Source organism: Equus caballus, chromosome 8 (genome assembly GCF_041296265.1).
Source record: "Equus caballus isolate H_3958 breed thoroughbred chromosome 8, TB-T2T, whole genome shotgun sequence".
In the NCBI taxonomy this organism is placed as follows: domain Eukaryota; kingdom Metazoa; phylum Chordata; class Mammalia; order Perissodactyla; family Equidae; genus Equus; species Equus caballus.
Window position 1 is genome coordinate 47,808,879 of NC_091691.1, and position 13,388 is coordinate 47,822,266.

Here is a 13,388-nt window from a genome sequence, read left to right on the forward strand (position 1 = left end):
CTTTTCTTTTATCTTTCAATATTACATACCTTCAGTCACTTTTAACAATAATTTTTAGATCCGGAAAACTATAAATATATATATGCTTTGGGTTTATAACATGCTCAAAGCCCCATAATGTATTCCAGATTTAAAAAAAACAAAATAGAGACACTTGAAGTCAAGCCAGAACCGTTGTATTTGCATAAAAAGTCTCCCACTTGCTTGATGAATGATTGTAAATTATCAAGTTATTCAACATCATCTGTGTGTGTGTTTTCCAGTTACCAATATCATAGTGACTCAGGTATTTAGCCAATCCTAGATCGTTTCAATGGCAATAGAAGGTCACTTTCCCATCGCTTTAGATATTTAAACTAAGATTTGCAATGACTTTTTTTTTTGGTTACATGCTTCTTTAGTCTTTGAGACTCCTCCCACGCAAAGTGCTACAGGATAGTCCTGTTGCTCTATGTAATTATAATGCCTAGGCTTATAGAAGCTCAGACTTGGAACCAAATCCGAAGCCAGGTGGTATCCCTCTGGTGGAGGAAGCCTTGAGGCAGGACTCCTGACTGGCAGTCTCATGCCCTTCCAGTCAGTTCTAGCAACTACTGCGGAGGCCCGTTCCATCTTTTAACTGCTCTGATTATAGCTCACAGGAAGGAAACTGGCCTCCAGGATGGAGAACACAGGGTCTCCCTAAAGCTAAGTGTCCCCCCGACAGGTCACTTCAGGAAGCAAATGCACCTAAATTATTAACTAAAGATGTAACATTATTTTCTCTATTCCCAATCCCCCTCTAGAAAATTTCTAGACTTGAAGCTAACACCAGAAAGAGGGGAGAGAATGCCAGAGGAGCTGTCTTGCTGACCATGTCAGACTGTGGATATGACGTGTACTCTGAGGCCAGTGTGGACAGGAACACCAGATTCTCCCTTGTTTGCTCTTTATCTTTACTTACTGCACGTTTTTCTACCATGGACTTTTTTATTATTGTAAATTGTGGCTGAGATAATAGTTAGTTTTTCAAAGTGCAAAGGCTAAACCTACTGATAAACTTCAGCGGCTACCAGCGGATAAACGCCCCCCCAAACTGCCAAAACAATCATGATCTCACTTCCTGCGTGGCGCACTGGATGCCTCGCCAGAAACTCAGAAAGCCCAGCAGGCAAGGCTCTGGCACCCGCCAAAGGCAGGGATCATGAGTCACCCAGCACTTCTTCAGCCAGTTCTAAGGAAGAATTACACGGAGAGAGTTCCTTCAGCCCATCTCCCCTATCACTGCTTCTCTCTCAGGAGACTTGGCCATCATCAAGGCTTCGCTTGTACCAGTAACATTCACTCTGGGCTTTTTAAAAAGCCAGGGCCAAACACTGAACAACTCAGACATTCATCTCCTTCCCAGCTAATAGGTATTCAGGTGTGGTATAAAAACCTCCATTTGTAGCATATCTTGGTCAAAAGAGCATCCATTTAATTTGTAATACTGATTAGAGTTTTGTAAGGTGGATATTTAAGGGTTCCTGAAAGCAAAGGCTTGGGAGCTTTTGAAGATCTTGAAAAGAACAATAATATTTGTGTGGTTCTTAAAGTTCTAATAGTCCTGAAACAGATAAAACTGAGTTTCACTGCCCTGTGGGGACCTTGAATGGCTTTGGGGAAGGGACACAAATATTGTTTGAAGGGTACAGGTACCAAGCCCAAATTGGTCCTAAAGATTCAGAATTAATATGGCCTAGGCCTCTATGTCTAGTCATTCCGAACACTGTGGAGAGGGCTAAGCCGGAGGAAGGTGCAGGGTCCCAGGAAAGCCCAGAAGAGAGCATTCTGTCCGGCCTGCATCTGGAAAAGGGCATCAGCGAAAGTTTCTAATGACAGGTACCATAATGGAGCCTTGGAGGAGAAGGAGGAATTTATGAATCAGCCTATCATATGGCAGAATAAAAGGAAAATAGGAATTGAAATTAGAAAGCCTATGTTTGAGACTTGATTCTTTCATTATTACCTATGTAACCTTCAGAGAGAAAATAACTTCAAGTTTCTAAAACTATTTCCCTTGTATAAAATGGAGATAATACCCATCTTGTAGTTTTGTTAAAAGGACAAATGAGAAAATTTATCCTTTTATTTCTATTCTATTTCTATTCCAGGCAAAGGGAGCAGCACGTGCTGAGTCCTGGGGATGAGGAGGCTGGTACAATCCTCAGAACTGAAAATGTCACGGTCCCTTCGTCCTAAACAGACCTGCTTCCACTTTTACCATTTCAGAAATAGGGATTTCTTACAGTTACTGTGGACATTTGCCATGGGAGAGTTTTCCTTCTTCTGAAAACCTGTTATTGAAGGTTATTGCCTCTTCAGTGGGTAGGATCTTAGGATCAGAAAAATATCTAGTTGCTTACTTTGCCTGGAACAAGGAGGCAAAGAGAGACAAGGCCATGGATGAGGAGAGGCTGCAGCACTAAATGGGAAACATGATCCAGGGGGTTCGGCTGGTTTGGAAAAGAAGTCAGACAGGATAGAGTTTACACATGTGGAGAAGAAAGACAAGCTGAAGGCTTGGTGGTCTTACAGAGACAGAAGATCACAAGCGGTGCAAGCACGTGGAGTGAGAGTGCTGACAGGACCTGGAGGCAGACAGAAAGTGGGTTGTTTGCGTGATTTCTTATATGGGGGAGTTCTGAGGGATGCAAGGAACAAGCATAGGCAAAAGGGCAGATGGCTGAAATGGAGCCCGAGTGAAGGCCACTGGACAAAGAGGTCAAGAAAATGATTGGCTGGAGAGTGGGACCAGTCTGTGAGTTGGACTTTGAAGTTCTTCAAGAAGATGACAGGACACAGTGGAGAGGGTAGACGCCAAAATATTCGCAAATCTTCTCCTGGGTTTCCAACATGGATGAAAGGTGCCACTGTCTACCCAGTTATCCAAGATAGCAACTCGAGCTTCATCCTCAACTCCTCTCTCTCCTTCACCCCTCCATCTAATCAAGGAGCCCAGTCATGGGGGCTATTTTACCAGAGCTTCAGACCTCTAGCCAAAGGAGAAGCCACACAGAGTGCTGGTTATGAGCTTGCTCCGTGCAGCCGGGCAGACCACGAGCAGTCTTCCCTTTCCTCTTCTAGCTGTATCAACCTGGAAGTGACCTACCCACTAGGCTCCATTGTCCTTGTTTGTAACAGAGGATAGTAATAGTGTCTGCCTCAGAGGATTGCTGTAGTGAATTATGAGATCATACACACATGGTGCAGTGCCTGGCACACAGTAAGTGCTCAATAAATGCTAGTTCTTGATGTGGTAGTATTGGTGGTGCTTTAGAATGCTGTTCCAAACATGGAAAACCCCAGAATTCTTTGGTTTGAGAGAGGAAGAATACATTTCCTGGGTAAAAATTGAAGTATATTGGGAGTATAGTACAGGATGTAATATAGAGAATGACAGGAATTGAGGACTGAACAGGCAGAGAGGAGTTTAGAGAGTTCACTGAAGGTGGGAACTGATGCTGGTCAAGACGAGAAACCTGATAGGTGAGAAGCAGAAAGGTGGCCTGAGGTAGAGGGAGGACTGAATTCTTGTGTCTTCTGGAGACCCTGCCAAGGAAGGGTTTAGGAATGGAGAGGGCTGGCAGACCGCCGCCACTGTCAGCCTGGACAAGCAGAGGGGTCGGAGGGGAGGTGGAACCAAGGTGGTCTTCCAGGTTGCCTCCAAGACCAGCTCAGGTTGAGTCGTCCTGGGAAACGTGCAACGCTAAGCGCAGATGCCAGCGCCCAAGAAGCATCCCAGTCACAGCGAGATGAACGGGCTCTGCAGACTGAGGTCACCAGGATTCTCAGTGTCTACAAGCGCTCACGGGGGTCTGACAGCCCAAATTTCAACTCCGTATTGTAAATTTCCCCACGAGTTAACATTTCGAAAATTGGAATGTGTCTTCTTGTGATGGTTTTCTTTTCCCCCAAAACGCTGTGTATTAAATCTATGTTGCTACTATCAACAGCATGTTAGACTCGAGAGAATACAAAATGTTTCACAACAGTATTAGTTGGTTAAATGAAATGTGTTAGTTAAACTTCTTCTATAACTTTGTGGTATTTGACCTGTAAGTCACATACTCTGAAGAATGTGAGGAAAAATAAATATTCTGACCAGCAATATCCATTGCAGCTAATTACTAGGGAGATTCATGTTCAGATCAATTGATTGGAGGATTATGCACAGTTAGGAAATTGCTCACTGGAGGGGATAACAGCTGAGGCCCCCACTGCCTGGCCAGTTGCAGTGGACATCTTCCTCCTCACAGCCCAGCGCCGCCTTTCCAGTAAGTCCTTCTGAATATCTGCAAGTTTAATGCACAAAAGCTTTCCTCATTCATCCTGAAGCCTTGACAAATGTGCCTTTGCTTACTGGGACTTCCAAAAGAAAAGGTTAAATGAAATCTGAATGGAATACAAATAGTTCTTCCTCTCAAGGATTTCATTCTTTGAGAGCTCGTGCCAGAAAAATGAACTTCCTTCACAACCACTAGGGAGCCCCCATTGGTGTTTGGTGTTCTAACGGCTGGAGCCATCCCCCAGGTTCCCTCTATCACTCCATGTGATTGCATATATATTTAATCAGTTTCCACCATGTTCCTGGAAAGGCATTTAACTGGCTGCCGACAGACTCCTCCTCTTGCTCCCATCCATCCATGAAGTCAGTTGGCAGAGCCCTTGTTTCAGCCACAGGGGCTCGGCAGTCCTCTCCTTGTAGTCTCTTCTAGCGAGCCAAGCATCCCATTATGAGAACTGCTGTCTTCAAACTTACCTGGCTGAAATCACCCACCCCCTCGTCACGTACAGGCTGACCAAGTCAAATATTTAGAAAGAAAAAAAAATCATACGGGCTAGCTTCATTCAGGAAAAAGAAGACCCTGGGTAGAAATGAATTAAAACACTATGAATTGTGGCTGACTCTGCAAATGGAATTGTGGGGCAGCAGAGAGAAGCAGCCCTACAGAGAAGGAAAATCAATTTTCATTAACGATTTTGAATGTGTTATTGGCCTGGGGTTAATTATTTATTCGTGCGAGGGTTTAGATTTATCTCACAGATAGACCAGGTTACTTGCAAGGGTTTTAGTGAGCATTCCTATGTGTCCAACACTTTTCTACATACTTAACATAGATCATATCATTTAATTCCCAAGACATCTCATGGTGAGGTCTTATTACTACATCTTCACTTTACAAGCGAGGAAATGGAGGTTTAGAAAGTTTAAGGCAACTTGCCAATATCACACTGATGTAGAACCAGGATTTGAACCCAGACAGTCTGGCTCCAAAGCTTGCATGCCTAATCTCTGAGCTTCCTACATATCCAGCGTCAATCTGGACTTGAAAGTTTAAACTTCAGAGCAATATTTTTCGAACTAACACCCTGTTTTTGAAAAAACAGAAATGTCCTTCTATCCTCAAAGAGACTGATTTTGATTACTCCTCTGCATGTATGAAATCAATAAGCATCTTCTTTCGTTTTTCATTTATAAAACTGCATCATGAAATCAACTTGCCTACTGTCTCCCCATCCCTGAAATTCTGGTATGCTTGTTCTGGGGGCATGCTCTTCTGGAGTGCGAATTACTCTTCCAGAACATTCACGGAGATACTTACTGATTGAGATGCCAAAGGAATTCTGGTCCTGATGGAATTCTGGTCCCTGTGACCTGTCCTGGCTGTCTAAGTACTACTGAAGTAAAGTTAGATCTTTGCTCAGCCTTCCACTTGACTTTAGCTGAATGGTCTGGCCTTGGGGTCAAAGACCTCCTGGAGCTGATGTTCGATTGTGTAAGGGAGGGCAAGGCACTAATCCTCTCACTTGTTCAGTGGAGAAAAGACGTGATATTTAACATCTCGAAAGGATAAATGGGGCCAATTATGGGTCAACTACTATTTGGAAATAGAGTTTTTGTTTCTCAGAAGACCATTCTCAAGGGATAGAAAATACGTTTCTATTTGCTCCAAGAAGACAGGTGAGACTGAAAGAGTACTTTGGCTTGCTCCTTCTTGCTCTTTTTGCAGAATTATTTCCTCAGGGCAAGGAGAACATTGCTAACAGTCAGCACTTGTGTGGAATTAAATCATAAACAGGATAGATAAGACATGCAGCATCAGATTGGCCAGTTTCCCCAACTCAGTAGTGGAAGCACCACGTGGACCCACAGGACTGACCCCTGCCTTGAGATCAGCGATTTATCTGTGTCCCAGTTAAAGATCATTCATAATTACCATCCAGGCTCAAATGCTAAATGGGGCAATAAGTATTAATATCACGGCTGCCTCTCAGCCTGCACAGACGGAGATTAGCACAGCCCGCTCTCAGCAGAGGCAGAGATTATGGCCCTGAAGTCACACATCAGAACCCCAGTGTCATCATTTCTCCCCTGGAGGCCTGTGGATGGCCGTTACCTGTGCACGGCTTTCAGAGGAGCCTGTGTGCTGACATGAGAACTTGGCCAATTTTTCAAAATTCTGCCAGTGTTTGAGGACCAAGTTCTTGCTTCTGACGATACTGTACAACATATGATGTTATTGTTTCATTCATCCCTGTTTGTACTATGTGGAAGTCAGCAACATGGAGAATTAAATGAGTTATATGTAACAGCGCTTCCAACACTGCTTGGCACATACATACTCATAAGTACCATGTAAGTATTAGCTGATGTTGTCGGCATCCCTGTTGTTGTTGTCGTTAGGTGAAGGACCTGGAAGGCAACATAAGACTATCCATCAAACATCCCTGAGGGGTGTCTGTCAGTGGAGGCTATTCCATCTTCTCTCCGGGATATTGGGTGTTGTCAGGAGGCATCCACTATTTCCTTCAACTCTCTCCTAAGGTAAGCAGTGGCATCATGGATACTTTAGAAGAATGATATTTATCAAGTTTTGGCCATTTAAGGGAAAAATTTGCTGACATTCCCCTTTTCCCTATGATGAAACGCAGTCTGGCTAGCTACCTCCTTGGTCCGTCTGGCTAATTGTCAGGGAATCATGGGAATTTCCGCAGTTGGCTTTGTGGAAGTGTTCCAGCTTTAACGTTTATCAAACTATCCCACAGGAAGAAGACTGACAGACTGGTTGTATTAGCATGAGCTTTGAAGGCCCCTCACCTGGATACAAGTTCAGGCTTTTTGCTCTGGCCAAATGAGTGACCTTGGGCAAATTGCTTAACCTCTTCAAGCCTCCGTTTTACCTTCAGTTTATCCATAAAACATGAAGAGAATAACAATTTATAGGATTGTGGTGTGATTCAGGAATAATATGTGTAATACACATAGGACACTAATTTTTCAAATAACTGGTGCTCAGTAAATGGTAGGGGTTGTTATAATCTTTTTGTGGTGTTTATGCCATGAAATAAGGCTTATGTCAAGTTTCTGAAAATGCTGCATTCAAAATTCTACACACACGCATTATCACAACCAGGTTAAAATATGCATAGGAAAAAAGTCAAAAGGAAAAATATCAATGGATTAAAGACTTGAATGTAAGACCTGAAACCAAGAAACTTCTAGAAGAAAACAGACAGTACACTCTTCAACATCAGTATAAGCAGTATATTTTCAAGTACCATGTCTGACCAGGCAAGGGAAACAATGGAAAAAATAAACAAATGGGACTACATCAAACTAAAAAGCCTCTGAACAGCAAAGGAAATCATCAACAAAATGAAAAGACAACCTAACAATTGGGAGAAGATATTTGCAAACCATGTATCTGATAAGGGGTTAATATCCACAATATATAAAGAACTCACACATCTCAATAATAAAAAACCAAACAACTCAATTAAAACATGGGCAAAAGATCTGAACGGACACTTCTGCAAAGAAGATATACAGATGGCCAACAGGCACATGAAAAGATGTTCAACATCATTAAGTATCAGAGAAATGCAAATCAAAACTACAATGATATCGGGGGCTGGCCCCCTGGCCGAGTGGTTAAGTTCGTGCGCTCCGCTGCAGGCGGACCAGTGTTTCGTTGGTTCGAATCCTGGGCGCGGACATGGCACTGCTCATCAAACCACGCTGAGGCGGCATCCCACATGCCACAACTAGAAAGACCCACAACGAAGAATATACAACTATGTACCGGGGGGCTTTGGGGAGAAAAAGGAAAAAAATAAAATCTTTAAAAAAGAAAAAAACTACAATGATATCCCCTCATTCCATCAGAATGGCTATAATTAATAAGATAGGAAACAAGAAGTGTTGGAGAGGATGTGGAGAGAAGGGAATCTTCATACACAGCCGGTGGGAGTGCAAACTGGTGCAGCCACTAAGGAAAACAGTATGGAGATTCCTTAAAAAATTAAGAATAGAACTACTAACTACCATATGATCTAGCTATTCCACTGCTGGGTATTTATCCAAAGAACGTGAAATCACAAATGCGTAAGGATACATGCCCCCTTATGTTCATTGCAGCATTATTCACAATAACCAAGACTTGTAAGCAACCTAGGTGCCCATCAGGGACAAATGGATAAAGAAGATGTGGTATGTATACATAATTGAATACTACTCAGCCATAAAAAATGATGAAATCTGGCCATTTGTGACAACATGGATGGACCTTGGGGGTATTATGCTAAGTGAAATAAGTCAGAGGGACAAAGTCAAGTATCGTATGATCTCACTCATAAATAGAAGATAAAAACAACAACAATGAAACACATAGAGACAGAGGTAGGATTGGTGGTTCCAGAGGGGAAGTGGGTAGGGAGGAGGCCAAACTGGGTGATTAGGCACATGTGTGTGGTGTTGGATCAGAGTTAGTCTTTGAGTGGTGAACATGATGTAATCTACACAGAAGTTGAAATATAATGATGTACACCTGAAATTTATATAATGTTATAAACCAATGTTACCACAATTAAAAAAAAGAAAAAAGGGGAAAATATCAACATATTAATAGTCACTGTTTTTGGATAACCACTTGCACAACAAAAAGCAAAGTAAAATTGAAAAATAACTGCAAGGTCATATTCATTTTAACCCCCAAGTGATACCTGATGGATATATTCTCTTTGTGCTCCCGTCTGCTCCTCACCAGATGGGAGCACAGTTAGGATTTTGTGTCAAGTATTTTATACCTTTGATTTTAATATCTTTATATCCATATATATTTTCCTAAAGAAAATAGATAGTATTGTTTTATGTGTTTGCTTTGAACATATTATCTCATACGTGTCATTTTATAACTGGCTTTTTTCATTAACACCATGTTTTTGAAATCTCATCATGCTGCTACATATGAATATAATTAATTCATTTTAACTGCTATGTTTAGTTACATTAATATACTATAATTTACTTAACTATTACACTTTTTTTTACTGAGTTAATGATAGGTTACAATTTTGTGTGATTTCAGTTGTACATTAATGTTTGTCATTCGTGTTGTAGGTGCACCACTTCACCCCTTGTGCCCACCCCCACCCCACCTTTCCCCTGGTAGCCACTAATCTGTTCTCTTTGTCCACATTTTTAAATTCCTCATATGAGTGGAGTCATACACAGATTATCCTTGTCTAACTGGCTTATTTCACTTAACATAATTCCCTCAAGGTCCATCTATCTTATTGCAAATGGAATGATTTTGTTCTGTTTTGCAGCTGAGTAGTATTCCATTGTATATGTATCACATCTTCTTTATCCATTCATCTGTTGATGGGCACTTAGGTTGCTTCCACGTCTTGGCTATTGTAAATAATGCTGCAATGAACATTGGGGTGCATAGGACTTTTGGAATTGCTGACTTCAAGCTCTTTGGATAGATACCCAGTAGTGGAATGGCTGGATCGTATGGTAGTTCTATTTTTAATTTTTTGAGGAATCTCCATACTGTTTTCCGTAGTGGCTGCACCAGTTTGCATTCCCACCAGCAGTGTATGAGGGTTCCTTTTTCTCCACAACCTCTCCAACATTTGTTACTATTAGATTTAGATATTTTTGTCATTCTAACGGGTGTAAGGTGATATCTTAGTGTAGTTTTGATTTGCATTTCCCTGATGATCAGCGATGATGAGCATCTTTTCATGTGCCTATTGGCCATCAGTATATCTTCTTTGGAGAAATGTCTGTTCATGTCTCCAGCCCATTTTTTGATTGGGTTGTTTGACTTTTTGTTGTTGAGTTGTGAGAGTTCTTTATATATTATGGATATTAAGCCTTTGTCAGATATACGACTTGCAAATATTTTTTCCCAGTTAGTGGGTTGTTTTTTTTTTGTTTCAATCCTGTTTTCATTTGCCTTGAAGAAGCTCTTTAGTCTGATGAAGTCCCATTTGTTTTTTCTTTCTATTGTTTCCCTTCTCTGAGAAGACATGGTGTCTGAAAAGATCCTTTTAATACTGATGTCAAAGAGTGTACTGCCTACGTTTTCCTCTAGAAGCCTCATGGTTTCAGCTCTCACCTTTAGGTCTTTGATCCTATTACACTTTTGATGGACATTTAGGCTGTCCAAAGTTTTCACTCTTAGAAGCAGAGCTGCAGTGAGTCCTTGTATGTCTCTCTCCCTTGCACATGGGCGTTTCTTTAGATGAAACACCTGGAGTCTCTTAGAAGCTCGTGCGTGTTTACTTGTAGTAGATGCTATTAATTACCCTTCAGAATGACTGTGCCTCTTCTCTAGCACTTAGCCAAAAGTTAATTTTATCAAATTTTAAAATGTTTTCCAATCTGATGGATTAAAAAATCATACCCCATGGGGATTTTTTCTTTTTCTTTTGAAATAACTGTAGATTCACAGCAAGTTGCAAAGATAGTGCAGAGAGGTCTCCCGTCCCCCAGTTTCTCCCAATGGCTATATCTTCTATAACTATAGTACCATATCAGAACCAGGAAATTGACATTGGTATAAGTTGTATAGTCTATGCCATTTTACCACATGTATAGACTAGTGCAACCATACCACAAACAATGCAACTATTGCATCACCACAAAGATCTCCCTCTTTATGATCAATTAAATTTCCATTAAGGGAACTCTACACCACTCTAGTAGGCTCCTCTAGACTTGCTTCTTATGGGAAGTACGTCTTTTTCTAGACATTTCTAGAAATTGAAAATTAGAGGTATGAACTTACTTCAGTCCATTTTAACACCAGTTGCCTTTTACACTCCTTCTTTCCTGATAGCACATAGAGAAGCCCCATGTTCTCAGCAGTCGCATTTCCCAGATCACTCGCTTGGACTGACTCCTTTAGAAGGAGACCTCATCTCTAAAGGTGTGGAGGGATGAGAGGGTGGCTTCTACCAAGATATAGTCAGCTTAAAGCAACTGAGCTGTTCGTACTAATGTTCCAGTTCATTCTCTCCTCCACAGTTTTAAAAAGGCAGCCCCTCTGCCCAAATGCCATTGCCAAGTCTCATTCCTTCCCCTGGTTGATTTTTACTAGGCCTTAAACTATCAGTTTAGATATCTTTTGATGTGATTTCTCTGGGAAGTCTTTCTTACTCTCCAAGACTGGATCAGGTGCCCTTCCTGTGAATCCACTCCCATGACACACTGCTTACCCTTACCTGCATCCATCACTCTGTATGGTGATTGCTGATGCCTTTTTTTTTGGTCTGCTTTATCTCCCCAAACTCCCCGTGTACATAGTTGTATATCTTAGTTGCAGGTCCTTCTAGTTGTGGGATGTGGGACGCCGCCTCAACGTTGCCTGACGAGCAGTGCCATGTCCGCGCCCAGGATCCGAACCCTGGGATGCCGCAGCGGAGTGCACAAACTTAACCACTCCGCCACGGAGCCGGCCCCTGATGTGTTTTTATTTCCCATTCAACAGTAAGTCCAGGAGGAGAGAGACTAAGCCCCAGCTCAGTGCTTTGCACATAAATGCCCCTCAATAAATGTGTTTCACAACTACATTTTCTAAAACTTGATAACATTCCAAAAGTTTTTAAAGGACTTTGAAGTGCAAAAGCAGTGTATAGTTGCCAAGTCAGTTCTCATCTTCCCATCCTTTGTGGTTTATTGGTAGGGATGCATACATGCATTCAAATCACAAAACCATGATCAAGCAGACCCAATTTTTAATGGGGTTTTGTAAAATACGAGAGTTAGGTTGTATTTTGAACCAGCTGAGAAGCCACAGGTTTCATCACACTATTATTAATGGCTTTTTTTAACCATTACTATGTCACCATTCCGCCCTTTGCAGAATTCATCAAAGGCACAATCTCTACCCCGAGGCTTTGGGCTTTATCATTCCACTGCCTGAAGCCATCCATCTGTGAAGCAAGGGCAGTACACACCTACCTCATAAGGGTGTTGAAAATTAATTAGGCAATGGTCAGCTGTCTTCAATATGAAAGCAGCGTGTAAGTGCACATGTTCCACGTCTCTTTTAATTACACCCCCATGTGGAGTGAGGTGCCTAAGACCCCAGAGTATTTGGATTTGCAAGGGCTTTAAATGCAGTGCAAAGCTTGTCTCAATATAAAGTATCAATAGGAGGCATTAAAATGTCAGCACCTTTTCAGGGATTCTGTTCATTAAAACAGCTGCAAAGGAGTATTCTGAATGAGTGACTGTAGACCGAGTCACAGCGTAAGCATTAGAGCAAACAGGAGCCTCCAGAGAGCTCCAGGAGTGCGAGGAACAAGCGATTTAAATGGTGGGTGAAGTGGTGAGAGGGGGCTCGGCTTGGGGAGAAATCTGAATTTGCCTGGCATTCCCGCCCCCCAGTGCCGCCCGCAGTAGATCAACTTGACACTTCCCGGCTCTAATTTACTTCCTCCTCCTTTTATTTCGCGGCATTCCCAATTACGCAGCTGCCAGGAAAGGAAGCAATGGAATTGCAATGTAGAGAAGACCAGGCCACTTCTTTTCAGACTAGACATTTCTGCACAAAAAGCCATGGGTCACATCTTCTGCCGGTTCGGAGATGTTTCCAGGACAAGCGAGCACGGTGGCGCGCCAGTTCAGCTGTGTTGGATTCTCTCTTTCCTCGGTGGCCACACTGTTTCTCAGCTGCCTAGGGGATCATCTATAATAGGCCATTTTATTTGGTAAATGTTTTCCTACTTACTGAAGAGTGTTCATTATTAATGACCAGAAAGGGAACTCCTGCCTCCTGTGGCAGAAGTTGATACATTTGCTTTGTATAATTGCCGTGTATAGTTAGCCATGTGGTCGTTCAGCTAAAATAAATTGCCTTCTTCCCATAAGAGTCTCCCCAAGTGTCACGGGAGAGCTGGAGGGAAGCTGGCCGCTGAGGCTGATCTCTCAGCTGAGGCGATGGATGAGTCCAGAAACAGAAGGCAGATGGCAAGTGTGAGATGAACAGCAGCTTTAATGGCTTCAAAATAGCTCTGTCTGTAAACGGCTTTGCTGAGTGACAAGATGTGGTGTCATTTAATTTATCTGT